Consider the following 25980-nt stretch of genomic DNA (forward strand, 5'->3'; position numbering starts at 1 on the left):
GGTCCAGCTCGGGTCCATCCTTACGCGTTGCAGGGTGCGGTCAGTCCTCTGCTGTTAGACCACAGTCCTGTTCCCTAACCAATCCTTTTAGTGGCGCCTTATGCTCGGCACCCATATTCCTGCGGCGCACCCCATTTCCACCTGGATGCTGTTCTTCCTTTCGACAAGAAGTCATGTGGAAAAGAGGGTGTGTGGTTTCGATAGTCGATGGGAGTGAGAGGGCGGAGTGGGGGCAGATTTTCCTGGGACACACCAAAGGGACCGAGGGAGCAAATGATAACAAGCAAGCAAGCCCATCAACCGGGCTTGAAGAGGGGGACGGAAGCTTCAGGCACGTGTGGGTAGGCGGACAGAGGGCTTCAGGGCAGCCTTTCATCCTTTCGTTTACCACATTGGAGAGTGCTGTCTCGTCCCGTATTCCTGTCGTGCTGGGGCTCCACCTTTGGTCGATGTCGCATGTGTCCCATGATCTGCGGCCAGGCTGTGTGTCACGTCCGACCCTTCTCCTCCGGTGATCGTATATCTTTGAAATAGGTACAAAACAAGCTTTAGAGAACTGGTCAGGGGAAGACATTTTATGCACGTGAATTCCTCCCTCAATCCTACGCACTTGGGAGATACGCTCATCGGTCACAGTCAGAGGTCTATTACCAAGCAGTGCATATGTCGGCATTCCTACTGAGTTCATGCCAAGTTTATTCATCGTCCCATTTATAACTCAAATGGGGAAAAATAAGGTTCCCATCAACTGTGCATTTCATCAAATTCAACATTTCGGAACATTTCCCTTCATGGCTGGCTAACCTTGTCAAACAGGGCAGGGGCGCTACCATCAAGAGTCAGGTAAAACAGGTTTTTCTCGAGGGACGACAGTTACTCATGGTCATCATGTTTATCTCCGGGACAGCAGCTGGGGTCTATCAAATGGGGCGGGGATGCTTCGGGCGCTCGCGCTTGGGTGCAAAAGGGGGTGGGGCAATCTGGGCATTGGGGGTCAATCTAGACGTTGGCGTTCGTCTCTGATGAACAGAAAAATTAAGGTGCCATTGACATACAGTTCCCCTATAAAAGGCCAGATTGGGGGACCTTAGTCGTCTTACCTGTCCTTTCCTTCTCAGCCAATTCGAGTTCATTCATTTTGCAGAAAGGAGAGGTAGTAATATGGCGAGATACAATCATTTTAGTTTCGGTCAATTTCGCTGAACACCTTCGCGTTCAATAAGTATCCAATCAGACTGGTGCCAGCGAGGCACGATTTTACCATAAAAAGGAAGAGGAAATAGGGAGACTCTCGTAGAGAGTGAGAGTCGTCCGCAATCTAAACGAGCCATTTGGTACACGTATGACATGTAGAGAGAGAGATAGAGACAGACAGACAGAGACAGAGACAGACAGATATAGGAAAAAGGGAGAAAGATAAAGAGAGAGACGTGTACAAAAATAGGTCATTTAGTGCGTTCACAACACAGAACAACAGGGGGTCAGGTAACGGAGAGACGCAACAGAGGGAGAACATAAACCCCTATAGTACACACACACACACTCAGACGAAGGAAGACAGTACATGTATTACATATATATAAGACATTCACGACAAAACAGAAAACAATTGTTGGCCAACAAGATCTATTTTTATATCCTACGTATCTTTACTATCCTATTTATCTACGTGCTTAGCTCTTTTTACCCTTCCCTCCTTTTCCCTCTCGCTTGTTATCTCTGCGAGCGTTCTCAATTGCCAATACTTACACCTCGGTTAATTGATCAGAAATTAACCTGGTCGCGCTATTTACCCATGGTTGGATCTTAAACCATTTTTCAGTTTCTTCCTTTGGTGGGAAGTTCTCCAGGCTGAGGCAACGGCAAGTATTGATCGGGAGAACAGTCGGACAGCTTGGCTATATCTATAAGAGTGTGAGAAGGGGGCAGTGCATTGAACATCAGCAACATTTCTAACTTCCCAGACGGTTACCACGGGTGGTGCCGTGGTAACCCTTACCCACACACTTTTCTTTGTCCTTTCCCTACCTAGTCAAATATCTAGTTACATTATCTAACGTGTTATTTCTAGTCAATTTTCGTCATACAGTACCCGTCAAGTTTCTATGTCAGTCCATCCTCCCAGTCGCTATGTTCTAAGGAGGAACAGTCATGTTTAAGTCTACGTCTTTTTAAAAAAACTTATCGTCATAAGGACTATGCACATATTCCCTCCTTCCCTTTTCGTCGGTGGTTCGATCATCGCTCTCCCACACTTCAGCCGACGTTCTGACGTGACCTGCAGAAGGAGAAAGAAGGGGTGGGGGGCAGCATTCAAACCACATCAGCATGCAGTAGTCCGAAAATGTTTTTACCTACCACATACTCGACCTATCTCCACGTAGTGCATTTCTTTACCATCTCGGCGTTTAAGCCCAGAGGGACCAGTAGTGTCAGATAGATAATCATTGACGATCTGCGTATCTACATGAGTAACTTGGTCGCGACCCCTTTTGGTTGTGTGCAAAGGGTGGTGGTTAGGTGGCATTTCTGTGGTGTCGTTTTGAGGTTTCTAAAACACTTTTCCGGCTGCCTGTGACACATAATGTAGCTGCTAAATATCGGGTCCTTTTTTAACCTTCAGCCTTCATCATACTTTCTCGTTGCTCTCAGTAGCAATACATTCAAAACTCATTAATGCAACCGCTACAACTATGCTTTCTTTTTCAAAATACTTTTAATAAAAAGTGATGGTGTATAAATACAGGCCTACAACCCAGTGGACCGGCCGCGGAGCAGATTGGAACTGTACATAAGAAGAACGAAGTTGGTGGCAGTTCATTGCATAAAGTGCAGCAGTGCAATAAAATCGTATTAAACTTCCCTACAGAGCAAGCATGATGCATGTCAAGAAGTCAGTTTTTCAATTAATTCATTAATTCATTATCCAAATGCTCATTCACTGTCTAAATTACACCAATTCATTTTCCAAATCAAAATTAGTACCCACCCTAAGTCAGTTCATTGTCCAAACATATGATCAATATCTGTATTGCTTTCTTCTCTAAGCACATAATCACTGTCCATCTCATCGACTTTCATTGTCCAAAAAATGCACACGTATCTCTGAGCATCAAGATTCGAGCAATACGGGTGAACAGGGAGTTTGAAAGTTTTGTTTCGTGTATCGGCGCCATTTTGGGTGAGGTCAGGCAGGTTCCAGCATAGACAGAATGTCTCCAAGGACTCATGGTTGGACCAGAACCTTCCATTGGTAGTTCAAAAAGTTTCGCGCAATGCGGTAACAGTCTAACAATATGGACCATCAGTCAAAGAGTGGGGAGGGCGGTAACAATTTTCCCTACTGGGTCATTCTGGTGTTCCTCCGGAACTGAACAAGTCTATGCCTTGGCTGTATTTTAGCCATTTCCAAACTGAGGCTGGCGCCGGCAGGAGTGCGCCGATGTCGCGGTTCCCAGTGAGGGGGACGGGGGCGCCCATGCGGAGGGGTCGGGGGGCCCCCCCGGCTCTCATAGAATCTTCAAAGTTGAGGAGAGAAGGCATGGGGCGTGTGCCCGTCCCGGGCAAAAGACCGCTTTTCGATGTGGACCCTCTTTAAGTAAGAGCGTTGGGGTGTCGCTGGAAGCCTCCACCTGGAGGGAGGTGGGGGAGGCTCGTTCGCGCTGCCTCCCCCTTCCAGCGACCCCGCGCCGATCCTCGGCTCCGCTGCTTCGGTATTGGCCGTCCCGGCTATTGAAGATGGGGGGGGGGGTCGGTGGCTGAGGCAAGACAGCCCCCCCCCTTTGACATGTGGCGGGACTACCTGAAACAATCCCGGGGTTGACATGTGGCGGGACTACCTGCAATTGTCCAGGCGCTGACATGTGGCGGGACTACCTACAATTGTCCAGGCGTCGACATGTGGCGGGACTACCTGTAAGCGCCGCCGTCCTTGCCTCAGCTTCGGCCTTCTTTGCAGGCCGGATCAGGCGAGAGTGAGAGCTAGAGAGGGGGGGGGGTGGTCGGTGGCTGAGGCAAGACAGCCCCCCCCCGTGGCCTGCAGGGCAGCAGAAGAGGAGAGAAGGAGAGGCCATCACGGTTTTCTGGGCCGTCCCCCCCACAGCCTCCCCTTCCGACTGCGGCCAGGCGAGCCCCGCATGCCTCGAGGCCTCGCCTTCCGGATGGGCGTAACCGCGGACCTGTGGCACTTCGGGAGTTTCCGGAATGGGGGTAGGTACCTATTGATTTGTATCTATTTCATGTGACCGTTATTTGGGCGTGGTGGGCAATGAGGCAGACATGTTTGGGGCAGGAATAGGCAACGGAGCCTAGCTACCTCGTGGCTGCCTTGGTGTCAAGCTTGTCTTCCCTCGCCATTTTTATGTTTCTTATTGCGAGTTATTTCTAACATTTCTTATTTTATTTTTAGCGAAGTTGATAACTCATCAGTGGCCTACTGATTTCGCTCAACTCTTTTTCTTGTATTTTTATGCCATAACCTATTATAAGCTATAGCGACTAGTCCACACTTAATGAACATGTCCTTATTAGGTGTGCCCTCCAGTGGAGCTGGATGGTTCATCTCTAATAAGCGGTCCGGGCTAAACAGGCTACCAATCAGTGGGGAGAAGATAGGCATGACGGATTACAACGGGGACAAAAGTCTGCACTACCCATCTTATCACGGCGGGCAAAGACTAGACAGAATATTTCTATTCTCCGTTGTTTGCCGGCGGTGAATACCTCAAAAGAACCAATACCGAACACTTAATGTACGGACAATCAAACAATCAGTGGGGAGAATAAGTGGGTGCGAAAAGGTTTGCGTTACCCACTCTTTCTCTACCTGCAAAGAGAGACCTTGTTCTTCCCTGTTTGCAGACAAAGAATCTCCAGACAATAATCCACGAACGACAGTTCGGGAAACAGTGGGGGAGGAAGATAGGCACGACGGATTACAACGGGGACAAAAGTCTGCGTTACCTATTCTTCACTGCTTGCAAAGGGAGAGCCTGTTGTTTCTCCGTTTGCAGACGGTGAATCTCCAGAGGTTTCAACAAAGCGTAATACTAGTATTATCCAAACCAAACAATTATTTCACAATTTGTCGCATTTACGCGACCTTACCCGGACCGGACCGTGTGGGCGGTTCTTCGCCTTCCTCCTTCCAGCGCCCGATCGTTCTCTTACTCCATGATTTTACCGCAGCAGTCCTGTGGGATTCCAGTCAGGACAGTAGGTCACTCGAGAGAGGTCCGTTCAGAATCGGTGAAGTTCATTCAATCGGCAGCCGGACGAGGGCCCTCTCAAGGCAGGTATACTCCGATCATTTAGATATTCACCTCATCGTCTGGATCTCTCTTACTGGACCTCATGTCACTGATGGACCCCGTGTTGGGACGCCAATTGTGGAACAGGAGCCCATATTACCATCGATGCCCAGGCTGCTGGCGCTGTGCGCCTCTTAGTTCCCATTCTGAATAGTTACCAAATAAAGAGACGGGCGCTGGGAGCAGGAATCACAAGAACACAGTTTATTACTCATGAGGAGAGCCTGTCATTTCAGACACGAAACAAGATGTCATCGGGAGGTGCTCTAACAAGTGAGCTGAGACTCCGTCTTTTATACTTTACAAAACACTTGGCATTACAATCACCATATTGTGAAACAAGGAAAAGACATCCCCATAATCCTCGTGTCAATCCTACCCCACATGTGCTCACAATAGGGACCCTTGACCTGCTGATAAGAGGGGAGGGCAATCACGCAGCTGAGTGTTCCGTCAACTGTTTAGGATGTGTGCGCCTGATCATAGCCCAGGGGGTGGGGTGGCCAGGATCAATAGTGGGTCCTTTGAAGAGGAGTGACTCCATACAATAAGCAGTAAACAGCATCTCCTGGCTTAGGCGATGACCTCAGACATGTGTGGACAGTCAATCGCGGAGGAAGGGTTTACTAACAGAGGGGTTATTCATGAAAGGAGAGGAGGTGCTGGTCAGGCGCGGCCGTGACTCCCAAGGACAGGGTCTTGCAGAAGAAGAAGGTTTATGACTTGCCCGTGTGAGGGAGAAGGGGAGGGGGGAAGCCAGGGTGTGCACAGGGACAGAGTCGCACAGAGAGAGGTCTTATGACCCGTACATGAGAGAGCGGGGGCAGTCAGGTGCAGCTGGGGAGGGCTATGTCAGCTGAGGCGAAGGATGCCTCTTCAAGAGGAAATGGGGGGTTTGCGTGGGTCAAGCAGAAGGGTTGCCTTTCAGGGCAGGGTCGCGCAGAGGGAGAGGGTTTCATGGTCTATGCATGTGAGAGAGGGGGGGGGTTCAAATACGCGCAGAAGGGAAGCCGGTGATTCTAATGAGCGGGAAAAAGGCCAGGGTGCATAGAATGGCTGTCATGTACATATGGGTACGGGCTTTTACTGGCGGAGTGATGCGGTCAATATTTTATGGTATTCATGGTGCTTACAGGGAGAGGAGTGGGAAAAAGGGAAATGAACGCTGTTTATGTACATCAATTTCTCTAATTTTCACAATGGAGGGAGTCACTAACTAAATATACAGAAAGGGGTGACATGAAGGAAGATGCACAGGCAGATAGGCAGGCAGGGAGGAAGGAAGTCATGCATACAGCGAATGAGAGAAAGCCTGGCAGGCAGAGGAGGGAAGGACAGACAGAGGTAGGCAACAACAGTCACAGAAAGAGCAGGGACAGATTATAGGAGTGGCGTGAGGGACGCCCTCAAGCGGGTCTCGGGTGGGGGTTAGATTAAGTGAGGTGTGCATTGCATTGCAACAGCATTGCATCATGTCTGAGCCCTCGGAGCGGCGCCGACTGCTGCGAGATAAAGCGTTTACACTTGTAGAGCACCAAGAGGTGCTTTCAAGACGCACCCGGCACTAACCAGCACGGTAATAACTGAGCAACGAGTAACCTAGTTACCCAGTGGGTGGGTGGGGGGGGGGCACTGGTATCCTGAACCAAACAGAAGTGGACAGCTACCATATTTATGCTAGGACGGGGTGGGGAAAATAATGAGGTCAGCAGTGCAGCACGTCAGAGCATCATAAGGTTATACTTTATATAGCCATACGCTAGGGTGCTGCTGCTCCTGCACACCCAAAACCCACTTTAAGAGCATCACTCTGCTCGGCATGAAGGAGTTATTATGCTTCCCTAATCCATGAACGAGGGTGCCGCTGTCCTACTCTCCAGAGACGTGTAGTTAATGCATGGCCGGCACTCACACAACAGTTAAACAATACAGGTCTCTTTACAACATGACAGAGCGAGGGTTCACAGGCCTGTGGACAACGGGCTGCTGTCGTGTGTCACTAGAGATTGTGATGAACGAATTTGAGGCGCTTCAAGGGGCTAAACATGAGACAGGCCTCGGCTGAATCAAACCGGCTTACAAAGGGTGGGGGTGCTCTGCTGCCTCCTGCGAAGCGTTAAAGGCATGCACAACAGAAGCCACGGAGTACGGCAGAACAAGCGTCTACCTCAGGTGTGTACCGAGAGGTGCCGCAGTCCTGTGTATTTATGTGGGCGGCAAGGGCATTGGGGCATATCTTCAGATGTTAATGCACTCACATGTGATACACGTCTGGAGCGAATGAATATCCCATCAAGGAAATCCTCTGAGATGTTGCAGTGATGAATACACCACATTGTGAATGTACCACGGCAAACTTCTCTGTTTACTGTTGTTAGTTGCTGACAGCCGCGAAATTAAATAAATAAAAAAACGCAAGAGGGTACGCGCGTGGTGTGCACACACGTCACCGCAAGTGCTGCCTTCCCCACGATCAGCTTGCTATAACGCACATCCACGCACGCGCTCTTGTGCGCGTTCTAGCAAGCTGATCGCCGGCAAAGTAGCATTTCTCAGAGCCCCAAATGTCTCGGCCGAGACTAGCGCATTAGCTGGATCAGGCCGAGACCTAAAAAGCACGATAGTATTTAGAGGCTAGCCGAGTCCTGCAGTGTGTACCTACTAAAATAAATCAGCCATTTGGAAGCCGTTTTTAAGACCCTCTGAAGAGAATAAAAGTAGATGCTTTGGCACCAGAGCTAAGAAAACTTATATTGACATGATGCCCGAGAACTAAATTTGTGGTCTGGTAGTGGACTCTTGGCATACACTTTTGTAATGGTCCGTGGAGTGAAAAACGTTCAATGTGATCCTAATCAGCTGTTGTCCTTATTTCAGTTTGTAAAATGTGTACGGCAGCTCTGTGTTCAGAAAAGAGGTCTTTTTAAACCACTGCTTATGTTTTTTAATGATATAAACAGTGGACATTGAAACGGATCCCTTCCAGGCTAAAACATTAATTAGTTTCTGAATAATGAATGTAAAAGGGTAAAGGTAGCTATGTTGTTTTTGTTTCACATGCTTTACTTAATCTTGCTTTCCCAGTGTGTGCTTTTTCCAAGATGGTGGTACTTTTCTTTTCAGGCAGCTTATTACTCTTGTCTAGTGCATAATTTGAATTGAATCTCATCCAGGTGTTTATAGTGGGGCACAATTGGGTTCTAGCTGAAAGCAGTGCGAGTTTCTCTGTGGGGCAGTATGGTGTTCAGTGGGGGAGAGGATGTGGCACTATGGCCAGAGCTGCCAAATTTACCTTCATAACCAGTCCACCCGACCACTCTCCTGTGGGAGCACATTCCCGTGCTTGACTTTAGAAGGCCCGCTAGACCATAGATGCCCTGGTGTCTTAGCACCAGCAGGGTTAACCTAGTGGTGGCAAGTGTGGGTTAACCTTGATGGCCAGTCCACCACAACCCACACTGAATTTAAGCCTCCAGTCTTGCGGGCAGTCCGAAGCATCAAACACTAGAGCAACTGTGACTCTGTCACTGAGGTCACAGGACCCTTGAGGCCAGTCCACCTCACACATTGATACTTCCATTGGCCTTGTTTTATCAGTATTAGTGCAACTCGTCAGGGATCAGCACTGCAGGATTTGCACGTACACCAAACTAGGGAGCATATTTTCAAGCACCTATCGCCACCACAGCGTCACTCAGTGATGTTGTGTTGGCGATAGTGGCCTCACCTTATTTACAAGGCAGCATTAAGCCGCTTAATGTGGCTTAACGCTGCCTTGTAAATAAGGCACCCGTTCACACTGTATTTAACGTGAAAGGGGAGGGCAATGGGTGTTGCGGTGGGCGTTCCACCGCAAAACCCATTGATTTACAAGGGTTGCTTAAATTGGAGGCAGCGCCAAAATTAAGACCAGGTAAAACCTGGTCTTAAACAGGCAAAACAAGACGAAATGCTTTATTTCTTCCAGTTTTTGCTGTTTCCATGAATGCTACCTTGTGCAGCACACATGGGTACAGCAAATTGCCTATGGTTGTTTATGTCCCTTCCTGCACATAAACAATCATTAAAAAAATACATTTTATAACTTCTATGTGTGCCGCATTAAGTAGCACACATAGAAGTTACAAAACGGCACTCAAAGATAGTTTATGTGCAGGTCCCCCTTCTTGCACATAAACAATCTTCCCCTCAACACAGGCACCCTTGTACTATGGTGTAAGGGTGTCTGCGTTGGTGCTAGGCAGCTAAAGTAAGCGCCCACGCAAGGGGAAACACAGGACTGCACCCTATTCTACTAAATATGGTGCAGCCCTGCGTTTAATAGTGATGAAGCGTGTCGGTAGCCTTCTTGGCTTAACGATACGCTTCACCACATTATTGAAAATATGCCCCTATGTGCACAAACTTCATGGTCTCTCTGCTTCATGTACAATGTGAAACTTTCGATGCCCAAGGAAGTTCAGTTACTCAACAACTTAGACAATTGGAATATTTGACTAGACGCGAATTGAACCACGGCTACACGCAACCACTCTGGTCCAGTACCACCGTGTGAAGAGAATCCCTCGGGGTTTGAGGCTTGCAATTAGACCTATGTTATATCGATTAAATAATAACCCCAAGTTCATGGAGAAATGGTTTGAAATCTTAAATAAATGTTCTCTGGACCTAATACTGCTGCTGATAGAGGAACTTGCAAAAACAATCACTGAATTGGAGGAAGAAATATATAACTTAAAATCAGAATTATCCAAAAGAATGGAGGAAGAACCATGGGGCAAATTTCTTGAGGATATGGATATTAAATTGGAGAAATACGGGAAAGAATTAGAGGAGACTAAACTACGCAAATTCAAGAGAGACACCATAGACTATAAATTAAATGAAGCCTACACTTGGGCAGAAGTATATGCCAAACGACGATTTACAAGCAAAAAGCAACAGACAACTTCTTCCCAAGAAAGCGTGGTTTCTGATAGTGAAACTAGTGCCACTAGACAACCACTCATCCCTGAACAACCACACAAAAAGGATCTTGGCAAAACAGTAACTATCGATACAGCCTCCACATCATCTACGGGTCCTTTTTTAGAGAAGGATTTAAACCTGGCCAAGCCCCCGGATCAAATCACATCACGCCCTGGCGACAAAAAACAAGAAGAGGAAAAGGCAAAAGAGAAAGACAAGGAGAAGGAACAAGCAAAAAAGCAGGGCCTACGGAGCCAGAACAAAACCTCGTAGTTAACATCTCGAAATACTCTCCATCTAAATTTGAAATTCAATTACTGAATAAAGGTCCAACTTTTGTCAGTACATACCGTACAAATGAATTGGAGACAGAGGTATCATTTTTTAAATTCATGAGGATTCTGCGCCTGAAATATTTCTTCACTATCCTGAATCCAATTTCAACACCTGAAAGTCCAGAACAACAATTCAAACCAAAAAGCAGCTTTATGGCTCCTGTATCCCATAAAAGCTTGGATCTATTTGAAACTCTTGTAAAAGCGGATATGACGAAAATCAAATACAAAAGTAAACTGCAAAATTTGTCAAGAGCTGAACTAAGCGCCCTACGCACTCTCCGCAACAATAAGGATATCATTGTGCAGAAGGCGGACAAGGGAGGTGGATTAGTCATCATGGACTCAGATTTCTACAAAAATAAAGGCAACGAACATGTCTTTGACACTGAGGTTTATTCAAAACTACCAAGAGACCCCACAAATGAGATTGCAAGAACCCTGGATAACATCTTGGATAAAGCAGAGGAAGTAGGATGGATCACTACTGCAACTAAAAGATATTTAAGACAACCATATCCAAGAAGACCAAAAATATATTTTCTGCCCAAGATACACAAATGCCTACAAGATCCACCAATAAGGCCAATCGTTTCAGGTTGCTCCTCAATCTTTGAAAATCCGGGCATATATATCGATGCACATATGCAAGCTTTCATGCAGGAATGGCCAACATATCTAGAGGATACTTCGCACTTTCTAAGGAGTGTCACTTCAATGGATATACAGACTGAACAGCATTTGATCTTGTGCACAATAGACGTTGTGTCTTTGTACACATCCATACCGCACCAATTGGGCCTTGAAGCCATGGAATGGGCGCTGTTGCGAATGGACAAACCTGCAGAAACAAAGTATTTAATTATGCAACTGCTGGAGTTCTGTCTACACCACAGTTACTTTGTATGGCAAACTGATTTTTACACACAGCTAAGCGGAACCGCCATGGGTTTTCCTGGGGCGTGTGTCTACGCAAACATCTTCATGGCAAAGTTCGAACTAGAGTACATTCTTGAAGATACTACATGGCAAACTGGTATTCTATACTACAAAAGATATATCGACGATATCTTTCTCATTTGGAAAAAACCCAGGAAAGATCTTGAACGCAACATACGAAGTCTGAATCTCATTAACCCAAGAATCAAATTCACAAGTCAGATCAGCACCACCTCACTTCCTTTCCTGGATGTACAGGTAAAAATCGAAGAGAACCAAATAAAAACAGAACTTTACAAGAAACCTACTGATAAAAATACAGCACTACAATATGGAAGCTTCCATCCAATCAATTTGAAAAACAATCTCCCAATATCTCAGTTCATGAGAATAAAACGAATATCATCAGATGAGGTTCAATGTGCCACGAGCCTAGAAAGACAGAAACAATGTTACTTGAAAAGAGGCTACCCAGAAAAACTAATTGACATGCAAATGGATAAGGTGAAATCTATTCCAAGGTCGGACTTGCTACAAAAAAAGACTAAAGCTTCAAAACAGAGAATGGTATTTGTATCTAAATACTCAACATCAACAAGAGAAATCAAAAAAACGATCCTTAAAAGATGGGACATCCTACAAATGGAAAGTGATTTCAACCATCTTTATGAGCAGGTGCCACTATTCGCATATTCAAGATCAAGAAACATTAAGGAACTACTCAATAGGTCTGATGACATGATTCTAGAAACATCAAGCCCAAAAGGCACAACAAAATGCTACAATTGCAAGAACTGCAACAATGTAATTACTGGCAACAAAATATCCCACCCAAAAACAGGTGAACAAATCGGGCTTAGACACTCAGCAAATTGCAATGCAGAACATATAGTATACTCCATAAAATGCCCTTGTGGACTATTATATGTCGGCAAAACTGACAGAAAAATGAAAACACGCTTGGCAGAGCACAAGAGTAGAATTCGCAACAAAAACATAACCTCACCGTTAGCCAGGCATTGGATTGAGAAAAATCACACGATAGCACAAGTCCGCTTCCAAATTATAGAGCAAATCCCACAACGTCTAGGGTTGGACAATGCAAAAATCCTACTTAGAAGAGAAACATACTGGATTCGTAGATTACAAACAATAGTCCCAGATGGGCTTAATGACAAACTTGACATGATATGTTTCCTGTGAGCATAGGTTACAATCAATATTTAATCCCCTATGGGCCGGCACTCACATAGCGGCATTTGGAACTGTAGTATTCCTTAGGCGATACATTCGCACATTCACATGTACATGACACAACTAATTTTGAAAATGATTTTCTGCATAATGAAATGATAGTTATATTTATTTCTATGACCCATACAATGTAATGTATTTATGTTTCAATATATTCATGTTTTATTTACATTATCATGCCACGAATATTCATAGTGTGTATACTTCTTTTTCACATCTTTTCATATTTTGCATGTACTCCACTTCTTCTTATCTTTATTTTTTAATATCCAAACTACTATCCCAACATAATTCCGAGATCGTAATGAGGTTCAAGTTATCCTCCCTGACAGATTAGATTGATAATGCAGAATACGCCCCTGTAAACATGGCGTTAATGCATAAGAAACCTTATTTGGCTAGCACTTCAGTTCCCGACATCGGGTTCTGCATTCAAGTCCGTTCTTTAGGTCTCGTCATTTGCGCACAGACAATATAGTCCGACTTCTATTTTTATTCCTAGATCGCCAGTCCGCCCTTTATCGCCACATTGAATTCGGTACGTAAACATAAACAACGCACTCGAGATAGCGTACGCACAATGCGAAGGCAGACGCCGGTACAATGCGACTTCGTTTAAAACTCCTGGTAAGCGTATCCACTGACGAGATTGCCTCATGATCACAGTTGTTTCAGTTAAACTGAGCACTAAAATGGACATTGCGCTTCTTTATCTATCCTAGACAGAGTTTAAACACGCGGACTAATAGCGAGATCCTGCTGAAATAACACAAGGCTCGCAGGTAAATCTTGATCTCTACATGCAATTACTAAAATCGCATGCTCGATAACAGAAGGCTTATAAGGCCTTGACTTTCTGTATTATTTTCTTTCCTTTTCATTAGATTACTTCAGCGCTACAACTAAAACGCTCATGATTAACAGGTGAGCGTCATTTCAGCTCATGTCAGACCGAGTTGGTTTATCAAGCATAGTTCACAAATAGATAGCGTTCTAACTTTTAATATGATTTCTCACAGGTTGTAGCTCTCGTTACCAAGACATTAAGGTAACATGTCCATATATATTTTTTCTCACTAAGCTTTTTTCAAGCTATAAAGACTATAAAATTCATGGCAGAATTAAAAATCTTTTTCAGAATTTACAAAGAAATTGTCGTCAACATTCAATTCCTATACCAACCAGTCAGTTCGGTAAGAACTAATCACCCACCAGCTTAATAGCTATTTAAATTTTCTTCAGCATCGAAACTAATTAGGCTTCTCTTTTCCTTTTTCCTTTTCTTATATAGGCCCCTGACGAAGGGGTTCAAACCCCGAAATGCATTGGGTTTTGGACTAAAACTGTGTTGTGTTCAAACTATTGGAAAATGTACTATCAATGTTTACTAACTGTATGCTGATCACATGTATATGTTGCTATAAATTGCACTATATTCATTTGAATTTAAAATGAATTAAGATACAATGTATGGTTGAATTAAAATACAAGACAAATGATAAATTTGAAATACGTATTCTTTAGTTGATGCGCACTAGAGTCCTTGGGTTTTTCCAATCCTAGGCCATATACAATGTGAAATGCCAAACAAATACTAGAAATTGGGATTTTTTGCTCTTTCTGGCTGCACCCCTTACTCCACCCACTGACCCAATCTTCAAGTTATTTCCTCCCTCTGATTCGCCACAGATCTACTTTTTTCCCACTTTGACCACTGCATAAACCCAGAACTCAGTGGCAGCTCCTCCCTGGCAGAAGTAGTGGACTGAGGGTGGGTTATAAAAAAGAAATCACTTATCTGCCGGCTGCCACCTCTCCTCCCTCCTCTTCCTTCTTTGTGAATCGCAAGCAGGACGCACCAAGGTTTCCCTATGCCAATCACAATGCTACTGTCACCATGACAGCAGCGTCAAGATTGGTCTGAGCACCATGGTTAGGTGCTCAGACAGTGACTGGGAGCCCAAGCATGTTCTCCACCCAGGCTGTAGAATACAGCTAGTGGAGAACATCAATCAACCAATCAATCAAGGAATTTGTAGAGCGCGCTACTCACCCGTAAGGGTCTCAAGGCGCTGGAGGGAGGGGGGGGTCGCTACTGCTCAAACAGCCAGGTCTTGAGTTGTTTCCTGAAGGCGAGATGGTCCTGGGTCAGCCGGAGGTGGGTGGGGAGGGAGTTCCATGTCTTGGCTGCCAGATAGGAGAAGGATCTTCCTCCGGCGGTGGCTTTGCGAATTCGTGGGATGGTGGCGAGAGCGAGGCTGGCAGAGCGGAGCTGGCGGGTTGGAGTGTAGAGTGCAAGGCGGTTGTTGAGGTAGCTGGGGCCCGCTTCGTGGAGGGCCTTGTGTGCGTGGGTGAGGAGTCGGAATGTGATTCTCTTGCTGACGGGGAGCCAGTGCAGATCTTTCAGATGGGCAAAGATGTGGCTGTGGATGTCCAGGATGAGTCTTGCCGAGGCGTTCTGTATGTGCTGTAGTCTTTTCTGGAGTTTAGCTGTGGTTCCGGAGTAGAGGGTGTTTCCGTAGTCCAGGCGGCTGGTGACGAGGGCTTGGGTGACCGTCTTCCTGGTTGCGGTGGGGATCCATCAGAAGATTTTTCGGAGCATGCGCAGGGTGTTGAAGCAGGATGCTGAGACGGCAATGACTTGCTTGGTAATCGTGAGGGAGGAGTCCAGGATGAAGCCCAGGTTGCGTGCGTGGTCTGTGGGTTTGGGGGCAGTGCCCAGGGCGGGTGGCCACCAGGAGTCGTCCCATGCAGAGGGGGATGGTCCCATGATGAGGACTTCCGTCTTGTCTGAGTTAAGTTTCAGACGGCTGAGCTTCATCCATTCCGCGACCTCTCTCATCCCTTCCGGGAGGCTGGCTCTGGCGGTGTCCGGGTCATTGGTGAGGGAGAGGATCAGCTGTGTGTCGTCGGCGTAGGAGATGATGTTGAGGTTGTGTTTGCGTGCGATGGCTGCGAGGGGGCTCATGTAAATGTTGAAGAGGGTGGGGCTGAGCAAGGAGCCTTGTGGGTCGCCGCAGATGACTTCGGTAGCCGCGGACGGGAACGGGGGGAGGCGGACTCTCTGGGTTCTTCCGGCGTGGAAGGAGATGATCCACTCCAGGGCTGCGCCTTGGATTCCGGTGTCGCCTAGGCGTTGTATCAGGGTGTGATAGCATACCGTGTCGAAGGCTGCTGAGAGGTCTAGAAGGATGAGGGCGGTGGTTTCCCCGTTGTCGAGCATTGACCTGATGTCGTCGGTAGCTGCGATGAGGGCGGTCTTGGTGCTGTGGTTTGCTCGGAAACCAGACTGTGACGGGTTGAGGGATCTGTTTGTCTCGAGGAAGGCGGAGAGTTGTTTGTTGACCGTCTTCTCAATTACTTTGGCAGGAAAAGAGAGGAGCGAGATGGGTCGGAAGTTCTTGAGGTCCGTGGGGTCCGCGGTGGGTATTTTCAGGAGGGCGCTGATCTCTGCGTGTTTCCAGCTCTCCGGGAAGGTGGCGGATGTGAAGGAGCTGTTGATGACGTCCCGGAGCTGGGGTGCCATGATGGAGTCCGCTTTGTTGAAGATATGGTATGGGCATGGGTCGGTAGGGGAGCCGGAGTGGATGGTGCTCATTGTGCAGGCAGTATCTTCGGTGGTGACCTGGGTCCAGGTGCAGAGGGTGGCGGTTGGGTGCGCTGGTTCGGTGGTTGTGTGCGTGGTCTGTGCTCCGAAGCTGTTGTGAATGTCAGCGATCTTGCGGTGAAAGAACGAGGCGAGTGAGTCGCAGAGGTCTTGCGAGGGTGTGATGTCGTTGTTGCAGGCGCTGGGGTTGGAGAGCTCTTTGACGATGCTGAAGAGGTCCTTGCTGTTGTGGGTGTTGTTGTCCAGACGTTGTTTGTATGTAGTTCTCTTGGTGGTGCGGATCAGTTGGTGGTGCTTGCGGGTGGCGTTCTTGAGGGCTGTCATGTTCTCTGTTGTCTGATCATGGTGCCAGGTTTTCTCCAGGGAGCGGCAGGTTTTCTTCGAGTTTATGAGGTCGTCGGTAAACCACAAGGCTTTCTTGCTGTGGGGTCTGCTGGGTGGTTTTCTCAGTGGTGCGAGTTCATCGGCGCAGTTGGCGAGCCATTGTGCGAGGTTGCAGGCCACATCGTTGGGGTCTGTCGTGATGGTGGGAGGGTTCTGGCTGAGGGAGGTGGTGAGCTGGTCGGCGGTGATCTTGCTCCAGCTTCTGCGGGGGGCCTGTTGCAGGTGGTGGTGGGTCATGGTTTTCCTGAAGGTGAAGTGGACACAGCTGTGGTCTGTCCAGTGGAGTCCGGTGGAGTGGCTGAAGGAGATGTACTTGCTGGAGGAGAAGACGGGGTCAAGTGTGTCGCCGGCGTAGTGGGTGGGGGTGTTCACCAGTTGCTTGAGTCCGAGGTTGGTGAGGTTGTCCAGCAGGGTGGTGGTGTTGCTGTCATTGTTGTTCTCCAGGTGGAAGTTGAGGTCTCCTAGGAGGATGTAGTCTGGGGAGGTGAGGGAGTGCGGGCTAATGAAGTTTGCGATGGCTTCGCTGAATTTAGTGCGTGGTCCCAGGGGGCTGTAGATTAGGGTGCCTCTGAGGGTGGTTCTGGGGTCGGTGTGTATCTGGAAGTGCAGGAGTTCGGCGGCTGTGAGGGTGTCTTCCGAGTTGGTTGTGATGCAGATTGTGTTTCTGTGGACGATGGCGATGCCTCCTCCGGTTTGGTTGGTGCGGTCCCTCCGGGTGATCTTGTAGCCGTCGGGGATGGCTATGGCGATGTCCGGGGCTGAGGAGGCGTTCATCCAGGTTTCCGTGAGGAGGGCGACGTCGGGTGCAGTAGTGTCTAGGAGGTTCCAGAGTTCGACTGCGCGTCGGTGGACCGAGCGGGTGTTGAGCAGGATGCACTTGAGGTGATGCTTGCTGGTGGTAGGCTTGGCGGGTGCTGGCCCGAGATGGCTGCAGGTGAATTTGCTTTCTTGGCAGGTGAAGGGTCCGTGGGTGCATTTCGGGGTGGCCAGGTGGCAGGCGGGCTTCCGGCCGGTGTTGAGTGTGCGGAGGGTGGCGGCGTCGTAGGTGCGTCGGGTGCGTTGGCATCGTCGAGATCCAGGGTTCCTGGCGCTGGGCGCGGTCCAGGCGCGGACGGGCGCAGACGGACTTGCCTTTGGCGCGCCTTCGGCGCGCCTGCTGCACGTGAACGCTGCGCGTACGCGCAAACCCTGCCATAAATGGAGAGTGGGAGGGAGGAGCAGCTGGGAGGCGTGAGGGGGGTGGCGAATGGGAAGGGGAGAGGGTCCAAGAGAAAAGGGGGCGGGCCGCAGGGGAGCAGCGACAGGGAGCGGGGTGCAAAGGCGGGAAAAGCGGAAAACAACAAAAATCACTCAGTCAGGGGTACCACACGGGGAGAAAACAACAACTGCTGGCACAGAGAATGAACGAAAAACTGAGACACAGGAGTCACAGCCTCAGGGGCGGCGGCGAGCGGGCGGTGGTAGCAGGGAGACCTGGTACACTCAGGAGGAGCCACGCAGCGGGTGGAGCGACCGGCTCTGACGAGGTCAGGTCAGGTCACCGCTCCCCGTCGCGTGGAAGCGCCTTATATGTCCAGTGGGAGGGAGGAGCAGCTGGGAGGCAGGAGTGGGGTGGCGAATGGGAAGGGGAGGGGGTCCAAAAGAAAAGGGGGCGGGCCACAGGGGAGCAGCGGCAGGGAGCGAGGAGCGGGGTGCAAAGGCGGGAAAAGCAGAAAACGACAAAAATCACTCAGTCAGGGGCACCACACGGGGAGAAAACAACAACTGCTTCATCTAAAGTGCGCATGACTGTTTGGTCGGCCCAAGACGGTCAGCCAAACAGTCATGCACACTTGGGAGAGGGCCAACACTCCCCCCTACTTTGCCCCCCTGAAAACTGCCTCAGCACAGAAAAATTAAATAATAATAACATTGCACTATTATCATTTTATTTTTCCTTTTTGCAGTGCTGAAATGCAGTGGGGCGACGCTCCTCCGCCTGAGCAGAGGAGCGGAACTTCCATAGGTCTGGGATTTTGAAAGAAATGGCCATAAGTGGTGGAGCTTTTCGGGTCAGTTGAAAAACACATTCGCTGTGCTAAGTAAGGGCATTTGAGTCTGTTCATAATGCATCTTCGATTAGTCAGTCAGGTGAACAGTGCACACCTACCCTGAAAAAGAAAAGGATGTTGACAGATCACAGCCATCCTCCTGCATATGCAAACAAACATTCTGATGCCGATTTGTCCAGTGTATTAGTACATGAATCGGAACTTGCAGGATCACCCTGTTCTGGCATCAGTAAATGAACTGCTTCCAGGTATAAAAACTCTTCAGCTTCTTATTCCGGAGAAGGAAAAAGATAAGGAAACACAACAAAGCGCTCCAGATGAACACTCAGTGGCAACACCTCCATGGGAAGCACAACAGTCACATTTAGGACGTTTCACTCTCCCCATTGGATAAAGATGAATCCTCTGCCCCGAAAGCACAGCCAACAGCTGATAATTAACATATTCTTGCTGATGCTGCGCAGCTAGATGCTCCGCAGGCGTCTACTGTATTAAACAAGTTAACAATCTATAGTCCAACGAGAGCAAGTGGGCAAGAGCTCAGAGGCACTCCCATTTCATGAGGTGAGAAAATTATACGAGAGACTACAGACCTAAGCATTAAAGCTGTGAAAAATATACAATCACAGAAACGTAATGCGAAAACATGCCAGAGCTCCCTATATTATGCACTATATATACACAAAAGCTCGAAGCACCGTGAAACACCTGGAAATATAAAAAGCGTTACGCTAGCACACCTCGAATGAGCAAAGAGTATGAAGATCCTTCAAATCCCATGCGCTTATTAAGAAAATGCACAGTAAGTATCGTTGCAGTCTATATTCCAAAGCTGACTCTGGGCAAGGATCACATATAAAGGAAACATACCAACAATGATACATCATTCCTATACTATGTGCCTGGCCTTGGAAAAACTTCCCTTCTCTCGACAGACCCCAGGATTGTAGGAGGTGCAAGGGAACAAGCAGTGGCGGGAGGGAGATGCAGGAAACAGGGAAAGTGCAACAATGGGAAAAGCAGTGACGGGTTGGGGGAGGGGATGATCAGTGACGGGGCATGAGGGTGGGTGGGAGGAGACGGAGCTATAAAGCATGAGCTCTATGTAGAGTGCTGAAAAAGAATTGAAAAAATTAGGTCCAAAAGTGGTTGTTAAAGCGGGAGCAGTGGTTGTTTTTAAGTACTTGGTCCATGCACTGGGGGAGGGCTAAACACTAAAAGAGGCATTACAAAGAATGCCAGGTACAAATGGTGACAATGAATATGAGACAGACAATGGAGTGAGCAAATGGGAAGCATGTGGGTGGGCGGAGGCCCACATATTCAGTACAGCAGTCTCTTCGAGACAGTACATGCACTGTCTAGCCAATACTCCAAAAAAAAACTGAGGTGTGAGCTTCAGTCGTACCAGCGATCCCTGGCCTGTCCAGAGCAGAAATTAATATACTATACCTATTGCAGATCCTGCAATGGGTGAGTGCTGCTCACATCAGAGGAAGGACTTGTCTGTGTTGGCTCCCGAGACTGATGAGATGCACATAAGAAATACCCTCCGAATAATATAAGAGATGAGGGTTTACTACTCTAGAATAGTCCTCGAAAACTTGGTGAGTGTTTGCCAACGTCGCAGTAATTCTGACAAATGGGGAGAGTAAAAGTACGGCACGTTACATACATGCAAACATTTTAGAACAGCATAGAGGGAGATTTTAAAAACAACAATCAAGCACATATCTTTTCCCCTATTGACTTCTAATGAAGCAGAGGCCATTTCAAGATGGAGACACCTAAAATAATGCCATTTATGTATTCAGAATCGGGAGTCTCCAAAGCTCTTGGCATGTATGTGTCAGTGCAGATTAGGAGCTTGAACGAACATGGGCCCACAACCCTGGACATGTGGGCTTCCGTTTGTCCATATCTATAACCATTTTGGTCTTGGGCACAGAGGAAATGTCAACTGTACTTCAGCGAGCGATAAAGTACCATAATGCCCCCTCTGCCTGATGTCTAAATTTTGAAAAAGCTGCCAAATAGTCTTATGTCATGTGCAACTCCTTCAACCAATGCTGACTGTTTATTACACTATACATTGGGAGCATTGTAGTTTTATTTTTAGAATTAAAGTATGGCCTTAGATATTACAGCATGCTTAGCACGGATGCCCAAAAATCCAGGACTAAGGGATTCTGCTTACAGGGACGGCTCTTGTGTGAGTCAGACAACATGTTTGCCACATTCTCTCTGCCTTTCACAGCGCTTTCTCTGGGCTCCTGACAGGTACAGAAAAAAAAGTATATTTACATTTCTGATATATGATCCTGCGGCAGCGCACTTGCAAGTCCCACACATGACAATAGACCTGATCCAGGCCTCATTGGAAGTAAATGGGAGAAAAACATTCTCCCGATTATTTTTTAAAAAACCTCCCACTTTCCTCTTCTAAATTATTGCCATGTATGTGAGTGCTTTGATAGTATGTACTCCTCGTCAGACTCTCAGCGCGGGATTCTGTCTGTGCGGCCACCATGACTCCTACCTCATGATAGGGGTTAAATGCTTTTCCCTCTTGACCGAGGGGCTGAGACATACCTGCTGCCTACACTCTCCATGCAAAGCTGTTTACTAGCCCTCTCTAACCTCGCTATCATTTCCTGGCCTCCTGAGCATCAGGTGTTTAATCTTAGGAGGCACACTGGGTGTATGAGTACCTCTCAGACTGCTGCCTGGCACCACTGGAGTGTCAAAGGCCTTCCATCGTCTTACCATTGCCGGTGGAGGCATTGTTTCTACTAAGTTTCTCCTGCTGAAAGATATCACTGGAGGACCCTTGATGAGTGTACTCTACTTTCCACTGTGCTCTCTATTAATTGCATGCACCCATCGGGGGGTCCATTTAGGGCTCCAGGGCTGTGCTCCCCCTTGTTATACCAATAGTGAATAATAATCTTATATTCACTTTGGTATAAAAAGAAAAGCTATCTAGCAGGAACATAAGGCAGCTCTGTTAGAGACTGTTGGAAAACGAGGCAGTTTCTGTGAGGCCTACGCAAATAACATGTCTACATTTGTCCTTCACTGGAAGCCAAACACCACATTGTATCGCTTAACTCTCAGAGGATAGCATTGCAGAGCAGTGTAAGGCTAACTCAAGGGAGGTGGCGTGAGCTAGTAATCGCCATTTACCAGTACGCAGAACTAACCCTCAATAATTGATTGTCCAGTCTGTTCTATGCTTTATAAAAGGAAGAGTACATTCATTAAACACACACACTACTCAATACCATGCAACAATTTACAAATATACATAAGTTTCGTTAGGGGGTGTGGGGTCTAGTACCACCACTCTGATGCATGCACATCATCTTGCCCCCAAATGCATTAGGTTGACCATAACCTAGAGTGAGGGCCCTGCCCACTTGCACCATACCAGTGGCGACCTACCCAATTATCTCATCAAGCATATTTAATGGAAACCCCTGCCATAGTGACACATAATCCTGACTGAGCATCTCATACTGACCATACATTATACACCACTGAATCATAGTGGCTAACAATCTGGGTGGTTCATCCCTTAATGCAGTAGCAAGAATACATGTGCAGGCATTAGAATGACAGCAGTTATCATATCTGGTCACACACATAATGCAATGAAAGTAAAGCCCTAAAAGGCATCCCAGTTATAATGATAGGATTAAGCATGTACAACCAGGCACCCTAGCAGGAATACCTAGCAACCTAACCACTTTATGTCTTCACATTACACATGTGACTTCCAGTCCTCAAAAGAAATGCTATTCGTGAATGCACCACCTGTGCAAGTATAACTTCCCACTTCTAAGGGGAATCACCTCAGTGACAATCCATGTTTGACTCTGCACACTTCAGTGTAACCCTAAGCGTCAGCTCCTGAATGTAGAACAAAAGTTCCAGCATGAGATGGGTTTTAAAACACAGATGAACCCTTGTAAGGTAGTCTCCTTTGAGTCTCCCTGAGACTGAGGGTGGGGACGTTCCATTTTTGTGCTGGGGAGTCTGTGTTTCTCCTGAAGCTCCCTCTGCACCTTTGCATGCATTTTGCGATGACCCCATCTTCCTGGGGCCACCCCACGCCACCAACAAGCCGTTTTTCTCTGCAGGCCTTCCTGGGCCCTCGAGGGCATTTTGGGGCATTTTCCTCATGCACAGTGAATAACAGAGCAGCGACTCCCGAACTGCTCTGGGAGAGCTGCGCTACCATCGTTGGCGGCCTCACGCCGCTTCTGCACCTCATTGTGGGCCTGGTCCCTCTTGGGGCCCTTTCTTCACAGGTGAGGTGATTGCAGCTCGGGGAGCCCAAGCTCCTGCCTGCTTCCGTCCAGCCCGCACCTTTGTGCGCAGCCGCGGGAGGCAGTGCGTCCATCTGGTCTGCCCGCTCTTGCGGGAAGACACAGAGGCTGCTGCTGGTCTGGCGGGACCTTGAGGGAGTGCGATGCACTCCCCTGTCTTCCTCCTACCACTGGGGAAGTGCAGCAGCACTACTCCTTCTTCCGGCATCACTGAGGCTCGAAATTGAGGATCCCGAGCCCCTAGAAGGTCTTTACGGGGAGTGTGACGGCGTTCCCTAACTTGACCTTCAACGGGGCCCAGAGTTGGGGGACCCGGGCCCCTGGGGATCACTTCACGTGGAGCGAGACGGCGCTCCCCAACTTCTGCTTCTTCGGAGGCCAGGGTAGGCTCCTGGCCCCCTCCTGGGCACCTTCAGGGGGAGCGTGATGGCTCTCCCTGACTTCTTCTCCTTCTGGGGGCATCCCCCGGGACCTGACCCACCTTGGGGGCACATCTAAGATCAGCGGCGGAGCCCCACGTGCTCCATCGTCGGTCAGCTCAGAGGCCAAAGGTCGCCAACGTTTTGTGGGCATATCGTCAGGGGACCAATTCCTACCATTCTGGCCTCTTTGTGCTCCTGGTTGCCAGCCCTAGCCACTTTGGGCACTCTTCACCACCCTCCTGGGTTTGGCAGGGAGCGGTCTTCACTGGCTTCCTATGCCAGCCTTTCACCTGGCTCTCCTTCTGGGCCTCTCTTCTCATTGCGCAGAGGCCCAGAATTATCTTCACTGGCCCTGGACTCCCTTAAAGGCGCAGTCCAAGGTCCTGGGACAGTCAGGAGGTTCCTTCTTCCAACTGCCCATGGCGCCAGGCCCCAGCACCAGTTTTCCACAGCAAGACCACACCACAGAGAGAGCTCCTCTTCCTGTGCAAGACATTTTAAAAGATTTGTGAGGGGGCTGGCAGGAAGGCCCTTCTGCCCTAGATCTGAGTCAGAGGAATATGACATTTCTGGATGACCCATAAGCAGTACAGATATGGCTTTTGACTCAGCAGAATACTTCTTTTCACACATCTAACAGTGTACTTTGGGGCGTGTTTATAATTTGTAGGCCCTAGGGAAGTGAAACTACCCCATGTGGTCCCCATCTTCAGAGGAGAGTAATGGAGTGTTCTTACAGTGAAAACAGTAAAGCACATTGACTTTCCCTTCCATGTGTCTGCCCACATTATAAAGCCTATTCCATGTCACCACCCAACTCTGCATCATTCCTGCCACACCATTCTATTTGTACCTGCTCCTGGGTTGTGCACAAGAGGAATCTCCCCTGCGCAGCCCCTAAACGTCTGCACACGCATGTACACACATGCCTATATGTAACCAGTCCAGTGCCCCTTACTCCGGCTGCAGCGCAGCGGCCTTCACTCACAAGGGGGAAACCGGTAAAATCCACATGCACTCTCCTTGATCATGAGTTAACTATGGGTGAGTCCCAGCTTATGAGGGTTTCCCACAGTAAAAGCTCAAAAAGTGAAAAATCTGGACTGCTCAGATGGGCAGAACCACCTTCTAACAGAGACAATGTCTGATGTCTCGTGCAGACGCATAATTGAGCCTGCACCAGCCATCAGAGATTATCTGCGGCTGTTGAAACCCCAAGCTCTGGCCTCAGGCCCCTGGCACTCCTCAGTGCCTCCCTATCTGTGGTGTGGTAAAGCTTCACAGATAAAGTTAGACAGGGGCATTGCAGGTTGAAGCCCTGCAGTGCCCGAGGCCACACAACAATCCGCAAGTCACCCCACCCTTTTCGAGCTTGTTCAGAGTTGGGAAAGGGTGGGGTGAATGAGCAGAGACTGAAAACTCAAATCTGCGACTGCAGGTTTCAATTTCAAATTTCCGAAGCTGAAAGGTTCAGCAGCAAACAGGACCTGCACAGACAGCAAGGTCAGTAAAAAATGCTTTTAAATAATGTGTAGTTTATGTGAGAGTATGTGTCCGCGAGAGTGTGTATATGTGAGCATGTATGTGTGAGTAAAAAAGAGTGTCAATGAAAGAGTGATTCAAAGTGAGAACTGTGAGTGATAAGAGGAGTGATAATGAATGAGTGATGGAGACCGACAGGGAGTGTAACTGAATGTTAATGTTTGTGAGACTGAGTGAGTCAAGTCTGAGTGAGTCTAAGTGAGTCAGAATTAGTGGGACAGTGAGTCAGTGTGAGAGAGAGGGTGATACTGAATGAGTCCGAGTGAGCAAGAATGATTGTGTCTGAGTGAGGTTGAGTCAGAATAGCTGGAAGACCTTTGGGGTTTGTAGAGATCTCTCTGCAGAAGGATGAGACAGTCTTTACTGATTGTCAAATTTAGCAGTAGCGGGTGAGGTTTTGTGCTCAAACGTCCACAGCAGGTTCTCTGTTCTTGGGGTCAACAGCTCTTCTTTGCCTTTCACTTCTTACCGCCATCAAATCTGAAGTTCAGGGCTTTGGGATGCTGCTTGAATACTACATTTAGGGGCATTTAATGTAGTGCCAGGTAATGGCCATTGGGCCATCTGCCTTCTGTTGACGACAGCCTCTATATGACCCCTCCCACAGGGGAATGGGCATAAACCCAACATGATGGTTTCCATCCAAATCAAGATGGAGGGGACTGCAAATGTGTTTCACCTCGCCTGCTACACATTATGGGAGGTGCTAGCTGAAGGTGGGCACACCTCCTATTGTTTCTAGTTTTCCCACCTGTCCTCCCACCAAGAGTGAGGTCATGACAGGAGGGTTGGCATCCTACACTAGTTGGAGCTGCCAGGCTTACATTTCAAAGTTGGC

Source organism: Lissotriton vulgaris, chromosome 8 (assembly GCF_964263255.1).
Source record: "Lissotriton vulgaris chromosome 8, aLisVul1.2, whole genome shotgun sequence".
Taxonomy (NCBI): Eukaryota; Metazoa; Chordata; class Amphibia; order Caudata; family Salamandridae; genus Lissotriton; species Lissotriton vulgaris.